Genomic DNA, 15,346 nt, shown 5'->3' with positions numbered 1-15,346 from the left:
TTAAAAAAAAAAAAGCATGCCAAGCAACTTTATTGATTGCTAAGAAAGGATCAAAGGTCATTTTGTATCCTGTCAGGGCCTTTGTCCTAGAATAAATAAGATAAAGGAAAACAAATCACAATAATTTATAATTCCAGTATTTCCAGCCCCCAGGCAGTCTTCAAGGAGGGGCCTCAAAGAAATGGCTAAGTTTTCTACATACATCAAAATAATTCACCTAGCAAGTCAAGGCTGGCATATTTTTCTGTTATCACTCTATGATCATCTGTTCTTGTAGTCTGAATCTCTTGCACAGTGAGATGCATCTCTACACATCAGGAGCACAGTTATGCTCCACGTGCTGTGTCTTTCTGCCTTTGGAAATAAGTACATTAACTTTGCATTCCACTGCAGCACAGAGTGCAGATGTCTGGCTAGCTAAGCTGCAGTTATCAGCAATGGCCATTTGAATCCAACTGTTTTGGCAAGGGAAGGCAGCCTGATTCTCCTCTGCAGTGAGAAGTGTCTTATCCCTGTAGAAATGATTGTTTTACATCTTGCCTACACTCAGAACATGGAGTCTTCTTCCCCAGAGTTCTGCATCATGGTCAAATTTGGGCTGTCCTAGAGTAAGCATCCAAAGACTTGTGTGGTTACCTACACTTGGGTTGTTAAGGCAATGAAGCCATGTGTCCTATTGTTGTCTGGGATTGTCCTTCTTACTTAATGAAGGAGCCATGCAGCCCTGGCTATGACAAATGGCTTCGAATCAAGACTTTGGAACAACACAATACTATTCCCAGTCTATGTGCTCTCAAGCAAAAGCAAAAGCAAACACTAAATGGGAGCTCTCTCATGCCAGCTCTTCTGGTCATCTAAATAATAAGCAAATGTTTTTAATGAACAGAAATGTGAGCTGGAAACATCTAGTAAATTGTCTGTCTAGTTTATTTCCCAGATAGAGCAGAATTGTTTATTTCCTTCATTTCATTTTCTTACTAATAACCTCTTGCTTTGATGTTCTTCTAGGACTAAACATTCACGATGTGTGCGTTGTGAAGTTATCCAGATTTTGATCTATTCAACCTCATTTATACAAGAATTCTGTAGCTTTTTATCTAACCATAATGCCTATATCACCTAACTTCATTCAGGAGTTTGACAAAACCAGATGTTGGAGGATCTAGTCATTAAGTCCCATTACAGTTCTGAATATGACCATGTAATTCTCTTACATGTAGAAAGGGTTTTGTTTATGAGCATCTGGGTTTTACTAGGAATCCATCTAACTATAGCCATGTACTAATCACATTTAATATGAATGAGCAGTAGAGTTAAAGGTTTCAATAATTAAGAACAAACATGAGGTTCTGGATTCAATCCCCAGCACCATAAAACAAACAAAAATGAGAGCCAAAAAATGTCACTAAAATGTTACTTACAATGTAAAAAAAAATCAGAAGAACCTAAAATAATTACACTTTTATAAAGGCTTAAAATATTTAAATATGTTGAACATATAGAAATGTATATATATGTATATATATACACATATACCATATGCATATATATACATATATACATACACATATGTATTGGTGCTTGATAGGCAAATGTTTGACTATTTGAGCCATACTTTCAGCTCGTTTTTTTTTCTGTGTATTTTTGAGATAAGGTCTCATTTTTTGCTTAGGCTGCCCTAGACTGTGATTCTCCCTGGTAATAGGTGTGAGGACAGGAACATACCACTATACTTAAGATTTTTCAGTTGAGGTGGGGTTTTGAGAATTTGTTTTTGACCAGAATCTCTTCTGGTCTCAGCCTCCTGTGTAAGGCCTGCACCACTATACCCAGCTATTGGCTGTTTGCAAGAACAAAAAGTTAGTGAGAACAAAATTTTTGCTTGATCAATCCTCTCAAGTAGCTAAGATTACAGACATGGGCCTCAAGTTCCTGGTTTGAAGCTGCAATTATTTTTTCTAGTAACTAGGTTTGAACTATAGGTCTCCTGCTTGTTTGGGATGCTTAGTTGGCTGGTGCTCTACTATTTGCACCATGCCTTCAGCCCAGGTTTTGCTGATTATTTTGGAGATGGAATCTCATGGAATTTTTTTTTTGCTTGGGATAGCCATGAATCAAAATCCTCCAGATCTCAGTTTCCTGAGCAGCTAGGATTAGATGTATAAGCCACCAACTCTCAGTTTGAATCTATAATTCTGATGTTCAATTTTTTAAAAATCTCTCTTTAGTCACTTATATAATTCCCTCCCCCTCTCCTGTGGCAGTAAAATTTTCTTGACTAGATAGAGGCTCAAGTGACATTAAAGCAGACAAAAACAAAACAAAAACAAACTAAACACTAAAAACATTGTATGCAATTGAAAACATTTCATGGCAAAAATACCTGAGAAGTGATTCAACAAATGTTTTTGTAGATAAATGCATGGCCAAGCGCTAGCATAAAATTCTGTTTTACTTCTTGTCAGGGAGGGAAGAAAACAAGGTTACTGTGGAGTTGGAGTTTTCCCTCTCAACACTTCAGGAGAAGAATTTCCAATAGGAAATTCCCCTTTCCTTGGCTTACATCCGGGGCTCACCACCAGTGCCAGCTACAAACCCAGCTACACTCTCCTTCTCTCTTACAGAGCCAGTTAAAGAGGGCTATGAGCAAGGCCATTTGTGAATGTAACCAAAACTTTGGTTAAAAAATCATAGCTTGTTGTCAATACATCTGTTTCAAGCACGCACACACATACACATACACACACATTCTCGCAAAACCATCTCTGCTAAGTATCTTCCTAAAGAGCAGCTATCCCTTCACTTTAAACCAAGTGTTTAATTAAGATTAGAAATCAAAAAGGCCTCTTACAAGTTCCCATTCTGAAATCCCCAGTCTTTGGTTGGTAAAACTCTCAGAATCAATTCTGCCTTGAGTCAACTCAGTGACTCTCATTATTCTGGACATTTTCAGAAAGGACATTAACAAGTTGCCTTTATAGACTTGGACACCCTGGTTCGTTGAGTGGGGTTGCTCTGGATGAGGAACGTTTGGCTATATTTTAAAGCCTCTATAAACCATGACCTACACATGAAGTGGAAGTATGTTAATTGTCAGTCAAGGAGTGTTCGCAATGTGAGACACTTAATGTTCAATGCAGGACCTTTAAATACTATAGAGGGTCCCCAACATTTTAAACACCGAGGGGCTATTAAAGAGATGAGGATTAGTGCAAATTACCTAGTATAGAGTGCTTTCACTGTTTTAACTAAGCAATAAAACTGTGTAATTGTACAGCACTAATTGAATGCAGCCACACATAATTGTGGGTTGCCATGTGTATCCTGTTACCATAAAGACTGTCAATATTTTGTAAACTACTCTTGTGATCATTGCAGATGGCTACAGTCAGAGAAGTTGTTCTCTAGGGTTTATTATATGGCTATAAAGACATCTCATGGTTTGACAGACTAAATGTGTTAAATGACAGCAATTATGAAAAATATTCCAATTAAAAGCTGAAGCCATGTCCTACCAAGAAGAGATATAGTGAAAGGTCGGGGATCTAGATTTGGTGGCTTATTCTATCCTTTCCTCCCTCCCTCCCTCCCTCCCTCCCTCCTTCCCTCCCTCCTTCCCTCCTTCCTTCCTTCCTTCCTTCCTTCCTTCCTTCCTTCCTTCCTTCCTTCCTTCCTTCCTTCCTCTCTCCCTCTCCTTCCCTCCCTTCCTTCTTTCCTACTTTTCTTCTTTAAAGAAAAAGGGTTTCATTTTTGTATCCTCTGTGTTTATCTAGGGTTTTGTGCTTGCTGTAATTTGATGAATGGTTATGTATATATGCAGGATTTCCCCTGGATGGGAAATTGAGACCATTTGGAAACGTTATTTGAAAGAATAAAACATTTAATATTTAGTCATAAAATGCAGCCGGTGGCCATAAAATAATATGAAAATCCACAGATAACCTGAGCCCAGGCAAATGGTTTCAAGGATTTCCATAATCGAGAACTAAAAGTTGACTAATGTAACAGATGTGTTGGAGGAAAAAAAACCCATAACTCTCAATGTTGCTACAAATTCAAGGGTAGTCCTGTTGAAATGTTGGCTAATGAATCATTAGTAACCACGAATAGTTTTCACAGATCAGCTCAATAGGTACTAAAAATGATTTCACCAAATAGACTTGAACAAAACTAGCGTGAAATTGACAAAGCCATGGAAAAAGGGTCAATTTACTCTTTTACCATATAAAAAGCCCTTTTAAAAAGACATTGATTTCCTCCATCCATAGTATATGGCCTTTCTGATGCTTTCTAAGTAGGGAGCTATTTTGTAAAAAGGTACTTTATAATCACATACTTTGGAATTAGACATCCTGGAAAAAAAATAAATTCCAATAAAAACATTTTATACCCACATGTTGAACACTCATGAAAAAAATAATGAAGACAAAGAGAAGTTGCCTGGAAGTCAGAAAGAAAATCTAAAAAGAAGTTATCATATTAAAGGAAAAATAAAATCACTGGAAATTGAAGAAAAGATGATGAAGTGAACGGAAACTCCAAGAAATTTGATTCTCATCCTTGATTTAAAATAGTCATGAAGCTATCTATAAGGGGGTTTTGTGCAGCTGCATGGTGATACTTGAAGCACGTACATTCCGGATCCTATGAGGAATTGTATCCCAGGACTTTGCCAAAACTATGAGAACTTAATAGCATTGCAGTTAAAAAAATGTTACATGTTTGTCACACAAATAATATCCGGTATGTCATTGCAGGGAACACTGGAAATGACAGGTCATTTACAAAGTGAAAAGCTCTTCCAAACTCATAGTCTTGATAGCCAGAAATAACCATTGTTCACATGATAGGCAATGCCTTTCTGGAACTTTCTTTCTCTTTCTTTCCTGCTCTCTTTCTCCATTGAAAACTACATCCTGAATGTTTTCCCAAGTGAATGAGCATAAATTCATGTAATTATTGTATGTGCTGCTAGACATTCCCTTATTGAGATATACCATAATAATCCTCACTACGATAACTGCCACTGTCATTTATTGAGCACACAGGAAACACCATGGAGATGCGGATGCTATGTACATTGTCCTAGATGATCTTTACAGCAGTCCTGCTCATTAACTACTCTTACTGACATTTTGCAGATGAGAAAATTGAGACAGAGAACGGAAGGAACTTGCCAATGTCATATAGCTAATAAGTAGCAGAATCAGAATCCATAATTCTACCCAGAATGTCTGCTTGCCACACCATTACACCTTTTAACTGTCTAATGCCCTGAGGAAAGCTGGTTCAATATGACTTGGGATTGTTCCAACCAAAAATATTGAGATGGTCGTGTATGTGCGTGCGTACACACACACACACACACACACACACACACACACACACACACACACACACACACACACACACACACTTCCCTTTACATGGATCAGATTCCTTCCCTTACCTTACATTTCTATAAAGGCTTTGACTGTCTAATGTTGTACTAAGCTCTGAATGTTATACTCTTCCAATACATATGAGACAACCAAGGATCACAATAAGTGCTTAGAACGAAAAACAAATGGAACCCAAACCAGATACTGGTGACTCATTTCTGTAAATCCTAGCTATTCAGGTGGCTGAGTTCTGAGAATCAAGATTCAAAGCCATCACAGGCAGAAAAGTACACACACACACACACACACACACACACACACACACACACACAAATGAAACTGACACACTAGTACACCAAATAATATGTCAAGAAAATGTCATTTGTGTTTTTGTTTCCTTCAGCTTTCACTAAAATTCAGAGAGTAGATTTTTTTAAACCATTGATCAATGATAAGAAATGGATCAGTTTTCTTCTTGGATATTTCTAATAATAATTATCTAGGATAAAAACTGTTTACCTATCAGAAACTTTTTTCTTTTTTTGATGGTTTGATTATACTCAGTGAAAATACTTTTTACTCAGAAAGTATGAGTCTAAACAGATTTTAAAACTCCACATTTTCTTACTTCACATCTACAAGGTTGTAATTTTGTAGGCAATTTTGCCCTGAAAGCTCCCACAGTAAATATCTTAAATTTCTTTTTTTTAAATCTGCAATAACTAGTATATGGCTAGGACAAGCAGAAGAGGTCAAAAGCTATGTACACATGACCATATAACCTGGTGCTAAGCAAAATGAACCCCGAGATAGGGACACAAGAGATTTTATCTTCCTTGTTGTTCTTTTTAATGTACTTATAATGTACTATGTGATTTTTTTTGTTTCTTTGTATGTTCTTTCCCCATGGTACCCCTGTTGTCAGTGTATTTAATTCCAGTGTCCTGCATCTTGTATATACATTTTTCTAATTTGAGGAGGGGAAGGGAAATAAGAAAATGCTGAAATAAGGGTACAGGACGACTCATTGTAACAATGAGATGTTCAAGACAGTATGTTGAAAACGAACTTTACATCTTTGCAGGAGGAGGAGGTAGGGATGGGGAGGGGGAGAAGAAGGGGAGGAGTTGGGGAGATGGGAGGAAAGGGAAGATAGGGGAAAAACAAAGGAGGGGGTAACTTTTTTCTTATGCTAACCCTAAGTCTCTGCCCTACTAATGTCTGTCTTATCTTTAGCTTGAGTTTAGTGCTCTCAAATATAGCACAGGAAAGTAGTCTGTCTTCTACTTGACAGCCCTTCTACTTTGGGATATGTGATGAGACTTCCATTTTCCTTCTCTGGATGAACCCTGGGTCCCTAACTCAGTGTATCAGTATTCCTGCAATGGGTAATGTGCAGAGAGAAGATGAAGAACCCTTGGATAGTCACACTCTTCACTTTTTCCAGGCAAGGAAGTGAAGGGCACATTAAGACCTTTTTTTTTTTTTTTTTTTTTGAGTTGTTGGGGTGAACTTGCGGCCTAGGTGCTGTCCTTGAACATTTTTTTGCTCAAGGCTAGTGCTCCACCACTTTGAGTTACAGCTCCTCTTCTAGTTTTAGAGTGGTTATTAGGAGATAAGAGTCTTATGGAGTTTCCTGCCTGGGCTGGCTTTCAACTGTGATCCTCAGATCTCAGCTTCCTGAGAGCTAGGATTACAGGAATGAGCCACTGGTGCCCAGCTCACATGAATACACTGAAGCCCTATTACACTGGACTCACACTGAGTCTCATGGTCTTGCTGAGGCCTTCTGTTAACTCATATCCATTCCCCTGCAGTCAGGCCATCACTCTTCTTGTGTAGTCATGAATAAAGCTAGTACGTCCAAATGACTTATTCTGGTAGCATTTATATTTATGATTTATTAAATTTCACCTGACTAACTTTAGACCTTTGTAGAGTCCTTTGGCTCCTCACTGGGTGGACCTTTGAGACTCAGGCAATGCTGATGTTGGGTAAAGCTAATGTCAGAACTGAGGCAGAGCACTGGCTCTCTTCACTTGGGCAGTCTCCAGTCTATTCATTAGCACATTGTGATGGATTGTGTTCCTAATACAGTTTGACTTTCTTCCATGTTATCTGGAGATAACATGGATAGACAGATAGAAAATATTAGGAAAAAACTCTGCCTACACTGAACAGGTACAGACCTTTTTTTCTTGTCACAAGTGTACAAACAATGCATAGAATACCAGTCACACAGACCTTACATTGTATTAGTATCATAAGTCATCTAAGGATGATGTAATGTATATCTATATATCTATACACACACACACACATATATATACATTTACACACGTATGGATGTATATATGGGGAAGAGTGGAGGTTATATACAAATATTACACCACTCTACATTTGGGCCTAGGGCAGTGAAGACTTGGGTAACTCCACAGGAGTTGTGGATCCTGAGGAACTGTTATAGAAAAGACTGAATACAAATCTACGTACGTGTGGTTTTGTTCATAGACTCTTCTCATTCTCAGATGCACACTTTGTCTATCAATGTGGGTGATCCTGCTACTCACACATTTATTTTGAGACTAAGAGTCTTAGGTTTCAAGCAGCAGGAAATTCATTATCTTGTGAGCTTAGAGGTTCCGTGAATGGAATTGAATAAGAGTTAGTTAGGACACAGACTGCGATCATCACCCCTTACAGTAAATAGAAGAATGTATCACTGCATATCATTCATTGAACACAATGAGGTACTTGAGCTAGACGTGTCATTTAGTGGGAGGTACAAATCCTTCACAGAGAGTTTCTAAAGGAAAATTTCTAACCACAACAATCAGATTCTCCTCTCTCTCTCTCTCTCTCTCTCTCTCTCTCTCTCTCTCTCTTCTCTCCTTCTTTCCTTCCTTCCTTCTGGTTCCACAGTGGGACTCAAACTTGTACCTGCCATTTTATCTCACTGGCAAAAGCTCTAACTAACTGGGCCATACTTTCAACCCCTACAGAAACTGCCTTTTCCTGGAGAGTACTGGGGAAGAGTTTGGGAGGTAAAAGATTTCAAACATAACTTGCTAGACTTGAATACAAACACTGAGTTTATTTCTGGAATCTAAAAAATTATTGATGTACTTTTTTAAGCAAAGACTAAATTTTATAAGGAAGTGATACCTGTATGTAAGTTTGGAAAAGATTTGTCCAGTTCACTGGAAGAAACTACTGATGTTGCTGCCAAGGTATTTTTGCCATCTAGTGGTCACTACTGAAAATTGCAAGTGTTGAATCATGTTTTTAAAAACACAGAATGTGGCATGTTGTATGAAAATAGAATAAAGAAGCCCACTAAATACAGTCATAAAAAAGAAGCCCACTAAATACAGTCATAAAAAGATGGAGGAATATTGGTGGTGCTAGCCCACACCTGCAATCCTATCTACTTAGGAGACTGAGGCGTGAGGGTCAAAGTTTGAAGTCAGCCCCAGCAGGAAAGTCTGTGAAACTCTTATTTCCAATTAAATACCAGAAAGCTGGAAGTGGCTCTGTGGCTCAAGCAGTAGATCACTAAACCTCAAAGACAATGCTCTGGCCTTGAATCAAAGGCTCAGGACCAGCACACACACACACACACACACACACACACACACACACACACACACACACACACAGAGGGAAGATAGGAAAAAGTAACTGGGGGGACAAATCTGCTCAAAGTATGTACGGAAATATCACAGTGGAACTCCTTTGTAACAACAAATATGAGAGAAAAAGACACTAGTGTTAATGTCCACATCAATTTTCTGAAAACAAGAATTCTCACCTGACCTCAGATGATATATTTAAACCAACTGGAAAATTCTAATACATACTTATCATAAATAAATACCTTATATACTTATCTTCATATAGCTGAATCAAAAAATAAAGGGAAGAAATATTTAGTCTTGTGTCACTATGTAACATTACAATATATCAGAATTTCACCAAGAATCAATTCAATGCCATATAACTCTACTTTAATAAAAATTTCCTAGGGTCATGATAAATTTGTATGAAAAAATGAAATCACATTGTAAAAGAAAGGAAGTGCCTTTAGTTATTTGTTTTGGTACACACACACACACACACACACAACACAACACACACACACACACACAGAGTCTCACAAGTGCATCTGGAGATCCACTTGAACCCACTCAATGAGGTTTTTATTGGGGCCACTGTGACTCCTCCGTGTAATGGATGAGTTGAGAAAAGGCTAGACTCCTTTCATCTGCTCTGTCCCTATTCTATGAGAAGTATCTCATTCACTTATGAGAATTAACTCATTCACTTATGAGAAATAACTCATTCACTTATGCCCATCTCATAGTATTATTATGCACCAGGCTTGATAACAAGCAAACCAAAAAAGAACTACATAAAAATCATTGCTATGATCACTTTGGAGGCAAAGTATTAGCAATGATACAATAAGAAAGAGGTGATTTTTTTTTTTGAGCCAGTTCCAAGTTTTCACCTAAAATGTATCAGTCATATCTTACTGCAAAGCCTTGACCTAAAAATACATTTAGAGGTAAGTAAATAATCCATATAATCAACATCAAACTCTGAAGCTAAGATACATTTTAATATTGTGCTATAAGAATTAAAAGAGCTGTTCGTTTCTAGCTCTCTGCTCTCTCTCCATTCTTTTCTGCTCTCTCTGCTCTCTTGCTGCTCTTTTCTTGCTTTCTCTGCTTTCTCTCTGCTCTAGCTCTTTCCTCTCTCTTTCCTCTCTTTCCCAGATCTCTCTCATTTCCAGCCTTTCCCAGCCACGTGGAGTGCCAACCTTGCCTGGTCCCAGCTTCTCCCTATCTCTTCCTTTCTCTTTTCTACATTTTGGCTTTTGCCTTGAAGAGTGCGACGCAGGCTGGGTCCCAGGGACCCCCCCTCTAGGTTCCCTCTCAAAGGCTAGCCAATGTAGTCTTGATGTATTTGTTCAGTGTTTCTTTGCATTTTTTCAGAAATTCGCTATCCTGAATTCTCCATCTTGGCCAAGTGGTGGGTTAAGGGTTTGGCCCCATCTGACCCTTAACCTTCCACTAAGTTTACTACTCCATCCATCTATTCTAAGGTGCCTTGCTAACAAATTGCTCTTTTCACAGGCCCTGGTAACTGAGGCCCAACCATCTGATGTGCTTTGTTAGCAAAGATGTGTAAACGTTGTCAAAATTTTAGGTTTTGAGTTTTGCCTTTTTTGTTTTGTGTTGTGTATTCTACTACTGACTACATGGTTCTAAAATACTGGGCATATCTGTGCTAAAATTCTCATCACATCTAATGAGTTTTGTCATTGCAGAATATTTGTTGGTCAGTTCTTGATAAGAAGCAGGTAAGCTCTACTTAATCTACTTGATCTCCTTGTTGCTTTAATTGGAAATAATAAAGGGCTTTTGTGGCAAAGACTTCAGTTCAAAGCCAGCCCGGGATGAAAAATCCTTAAGACTCCATCTCCAAGCTAAACTCTGCAAGTGGTACTATACCTCAAAGTGGTTCAGTGCTAGCCTTGAGCAGAAGTGCTCAGGGCTTGAGTTCAAACCTCCTTGAATATCAATTGGGACAAGCCATCCCAGCAATGAGCACCTAGACTCAGCCAGTCTGGGGAACAAGGGAACATGGAGAGGAGTAAGAGGAGATGATGTTACATCAGCTACTTTGTGCCTGCACTTTCAAAATTAACCAGAGCCGGGAGATCAGAGGAAGTAAGAAGCCTGCCCAGTCAATGTCTATACCTGTCTACCTATTGACTGAACAGGAATTTATATTCTTGCCTTTGTCACCTGACTTCTCTACCTAGTCGCCAGATGTCAGAAGTAGCTAGGGACATTTCTACCAACATTTTCAGCCCCAAGTCCTTCCTCTTGCCATTTATTTGCTCTCTAGTATTTTTTTTCCAGCCCTTCAATGCTCATGAGACTTCTCCAGACTTCATCTAAGGACTCACGCCACCAAGGGACAGCTGCTGCTCACTGCCTTCTCTGGGAGGAGACCAAATTCCAGCTTTTTACCCCTATTGTCACTGCCCCTTGTCAGCAGGAAGTAGCCAGAGAGAATCCTCGCCCTATTTCACGTTTATTAAAAGGCTGGAATGTAAGTCCACTCCTGGATGGCGAGCAGACTCCACCCTCCTTGCAGCAAAGTCTCCACCCAGTACCTGCATTACCTAGGCAACTGGGACACCTGGAAGAGGTCACATCTGCATCTGCTGAGGTCACATCTGAATTTGATGTGGCCACACCTTTCCCCGCCCATACCCTAGATAAGGCCTAGCACAGGCCCAGGCTCTCCCTGTTCATTTCTAGCTCTCTGCTCTCTCTGTTCTATTCTAGCTCTCTCTCTGTTCATTTCTAGCTCTCTGCTCTCTCTCTGTTCTTTTCTGCTCTCTCTGCTCTCTTGCTGCTCTTTTCTAGCTCTCTCTGCTTTCTCTCTGCTCTAGCTCTTTACTCTCTCTTTCCTCTCATTCCCAGCCACTTGGAGTGCCAACCTTGCCTGGTCCCATCAGGTCTACTGAATAAACCTATCCCTTACATGAAAAAAAAAAAAAAAAAAGAATTAAAAGAAATAAATGACAAAAGTTTTGTGTACATGATAGAAATCTAGAGCTGAGTCAAACATTTATAAAACCCATTTTGCTAGATGCAATAAATATTAAACATTTACTAGCAAAAGTCTTGTTATCAGTTTTATAATTCAAAGGAGTTTATGAAGACTTGTAGTGAACTAGTAAGCAAAATTTTTAGTGTGGCCACTTTACTGATTTAGTCATTTTCCCTGTGCTAAAAAGCAAATTGATTCAAAGTTCTTATATTTACTTAGGCATAGAACTTAAAAACAATAATCGATAGCTTTCCATTCATCACAGGGCAAATCCACACATAAACAAGTGGACCATAAAGTTTAAAAACAATGTTAATAAAAGAGGAAAAATAATTTTCAGAACAATATTGTAACATTTTGCTGATTCAAGGGCTTGGACTCAGTGCTTTGTAATCTTTTTTTTTTTTTTTTTTTTTGGGTCCGGTTGTGGGGCCTGAACTCTGGGCCTGGGTGCTGTCCCTCAGTTCTTCAGCTCAAGGCTAGCGCTCTACCACTTGAGCCACAGTGCCACTTTCAGCTTTTTTCTTTTTGCTTATGTGGTGCTGAGGAATCAAACCCAGGGCCTCAGGCATGCAAAGCAAGCGCTTTACCACTGAGCCAACTTCCCAGCCCCACGCCTTGTAATCTTGTTCAGTTTGTTTATGGCGGGCACACTGTCATTGAGCTATGCTTCCAGCCTGGCTTTTTGCTAGTTAATTGGAGATGGAGTCTTGGGAACTTTTCTGCCTTGGCTGTTTTCACATCATGATGTTCTGATTTCAGCTTCTTGAGTAGTTAGGATTACAGGAGTGTGCCCCTCGTTCCCAGCTTATATACAATATTATTATAAAGCACTTGCATTTTAAAAAGTCATTTAACATTCATTATATTTAGAAGGGAAATAAAAGAAAGAGAACTAATAATTATGTGTCTCTCTGCTTTAAAAAAATCTCCTTAAAGAAGGCTAGAAGGAGTCAAAAATTTTGTTCAAGGTCATGAAACTAGCCAATAGAAGAAGAAAAAAAGAAACAGAAAAAAAAGAAAGAAGTGCTTGCTTTCAAATTTTCTTCCATCTGATTATAAGTATTGGGTTTTCTTCCATCTGATTATAAGTATTGGGTATGTGCCAGATGCCCTGAAACTCTTATCTCCAATTAACTGCCCCCCCCCAAAAAAAGAACCAGAAGTGCAGCTGTGGCTAAAGTTCTGGTAGAGCAACAGCCTTGACAGAAAAAGCAGCTAAAAGACAGTGTCCACACCCTTTGTTCAAGTACCCAGTAATAAATAAGTGAATAAATAAAAAATACTGCATATGTGGAGGTGTACCTCCACCGACGATTTTTCTTTTATATTTCCTCAGAAAGTTCTGAAATTAACAGAGATCTCATGTGCAATTAGTGATGCCATCCTAATATCCTTTAATTCTTTTATTTATCCAGTAATAGATTTAGCTATGCAAAATTTACCAACCCTAAAAGTAAGAAACCACCATAATGGATTCTCTTACATTTTCATGTAGAAAAACCACTATTTCGAGTAATTGCAATTGTTACTAAAGTTGTTCAGATTCTGTAATTGTTCAGATTCTTAAATTAAAACAGCAAGAAAAAGGAGAGTTTTTTTTCTTTTTGGTTAATGAAAAGCAAAATATGTTCCAGTGGGGACAGCCCTTTAAAGGTATCCTATACATTATGATTTTTAGCAAAACAAGGCTGCCATATAAGCATTTTAGGCATTTACAGAGCTAATGCTATAATTAAGGAGCAAATGAAAAATGGCTGCCTAAAACTGAACTGCAAAGGAAAAACAGGAGGAGAATTGGACCTTTAATTTTCAATCAGTCACTGGAGTTTTGGAGCTTGGAGAAATTATTAACAAAGGCCTCCTTGTAAGTCCTTTCCCACAAGACAGTCCCACATAATTCAGGATACAGGAATAATGAATGCGGAGATGAGAGAAAATTGCCCCAGTTTGTGAAGGTAGAAGAGAATGTTTATGCTACCACGGAGACATGCAATTAAGTCAGACCTCTGTCACTTGACCTCAGCTGCCTTCATTAGTCAATAGCTTCAAGATTACTAATGTAATTGCAACAAACTGTGTAAGTATTTATTTCTGAATGCCTATCTTCTTGAAGACCAGCTCCTTGAAGTGATGTGTTTAGCCAAGTTCATGGCCCATAACAGTACTCAGTTAACCTCCATTTAACTTATAACTTACTATGTTCAAATGGCTTTGGAGTAAGAATTAAGTTGGGATCTTGACTTTTTCTACTGATCAACCATTACAACTATGAATGGGTCATTTATCTTTTAGGTGGTCAGTTTCCTTCTATGTGAAATAGGACAGTAAAAGAATTCACTCCAAAAAGAGGGCTGGTGTCTCATGTCTGAAATCCTAGCTACTCAGAAAGGCTGAGATTTGAGGACCAAGGCTCAAAGCCAGTCTATGCAAGGAAGTCTGTAAGGCTTATTTCCAATAAACCTCCAAAAGGCTGGAAGAGAAGCTGTGGCTCAAGTGGTATTGGACCAGTCTTGAGCAAAAAAGCTAAGACAGAACCTGGGCCCCGAGCTCAACCCCTTGTACTGGCACATGCATGCACACACACACACACACACACACACACACACACACACACACACACACACACACACACACACACACACACACACACACACAGAATTTATTCCATGGTTGAGAGGATTAGACAAGACAATAACTGTGAAGCCCTTACTTAGCCCAAGGCTAAGCACAAAGCTCAAAGCACAGATCGGGTTCTCACGGCAGCAGATCTCATTTGCTTCTGTCTCTGTGGTGGGAGTTGAGAGGCTCCTCAGCTTTTGCCTTCCCATCACCTGGAGGAGCTGGCTGCAATGTGGATTGCTGAGCCCTGTCACCAGATACTATTTCTGAATTGGCAGAGGGGCATGGAGACCCAGAAATTTGCATTTTTAAGTGGCAGCTGGAAGTAATTGTCATGCAGGGCGTCTTCAGACCACCCTTGGAGAAACACTGCTTTAGAAAAAGAATCCTCAATTCCTAAGCTTCTAAAGAGACCAGCAAACTAACAGGGAGTTTCAAGTTATTATAGGATGCTCAGGGTGGATCATGGAAGTGAAAAACAGCCAGCATTTTGATCGAAGTCATACATTTGCGTATATAACTCATTTCCAACCTGAAAAGACAGTAACATTTATACTGTGACTCTCCCCTACCTAGCCCCTGTCTTTCCACCTTTTTTATTTTCCCCTACTGTTCCCTCAGTAACTGGGCTTCTGATCCTCTTTTGCTGCATGATGAACTCTTCCTTAGAGATAGAAAATTCAAAAGCAAACAAAGTATTTGTAAAGTGAGAA

The 15,346-nt window shown here is 38.9% G+C and overlaps 1 protein-coding gene across 4 annotated transcripts in view; it reads right to left on the bottom strand.

Moving 5' to 3' along the window:
* Dclk1 (doublecortin like kinase 1) overlaps positions 1-15,346 on the bottom strand; it is a 348,060-nt gene that overhangs the window by 46,881 nt on the left and 285,833 nt on the right. The gene's annotated exons all lie outside the window — the stretch shown is intronic.

Source organism: Dipodomys merriami, unplaced genomic scaffold, assembly GCF_024711535.1.
Source record: "Dipodomys merriami isolate MVZ:Mamm:240054 unplaced genomic scaffold, mDipMer1.0.p SCAF_6, whole genome shotgun sequence".
NCBI lineage: Eukaryota > Metazoa > Chordata > Mammalia > Rodentia > Heteromyidae > Dipodomys > Dipodomys merriami.
The sequence above is the reverse complement of the archived record's forward strand: the minus strand, read 5'-3'. Positions and strand labels throughout refer to the sequence as shown.